Source organism: Tupaia chinensis, unplaced genomic scaffold, assembly GCF_000334495.1.
Source record: "Tupaia chinensis unplaced genomic scaffold, TupChi_1.0 Scaffold000283_1, whole genome shotgun sequence".
Classification (NCBI taxonomy): domain Eukaryota; kingdom Metazoa; phylum Chordata; class Mammalia; order Scandentia; family Tupaiidae; genus Tupaia; species Tupaia belangeri.
The window spans coordinates 1,215,788-1,216,068 of record NW_006159766.1 but is presented as its reverse complement, the minus strand read 5'-3'; positions in this window follow the sequence as shown (position 1 = coordinate 1,216,068).

The window sequence follows — 281 nt, the reverse complement described above, 5'->3', positions numbered from 1 at the left end:
CGATGTTCAAGTCCCGGATCCGCAACTTGAGAATCACTCTGAGCCCGTGTGTGTATGCATGCCTAAAATCCCAAGAAGAGAATGGAGGAGAAGAAGTTGTAGCATAGCCACTCCCCAGGGGGTGCTTTCTCACCTTCTCTCTCCATCCCTCTCCTATGAACACACGTACCCTATAGTGAATTAAAACCAAACCAAACAGGGAACCAGCAGTTAGCGTAATGGCTATGTCGCTGGACTCCCACGTAGTCGACCACGGTTCACGTCCCGGACCCGGTGGCTTA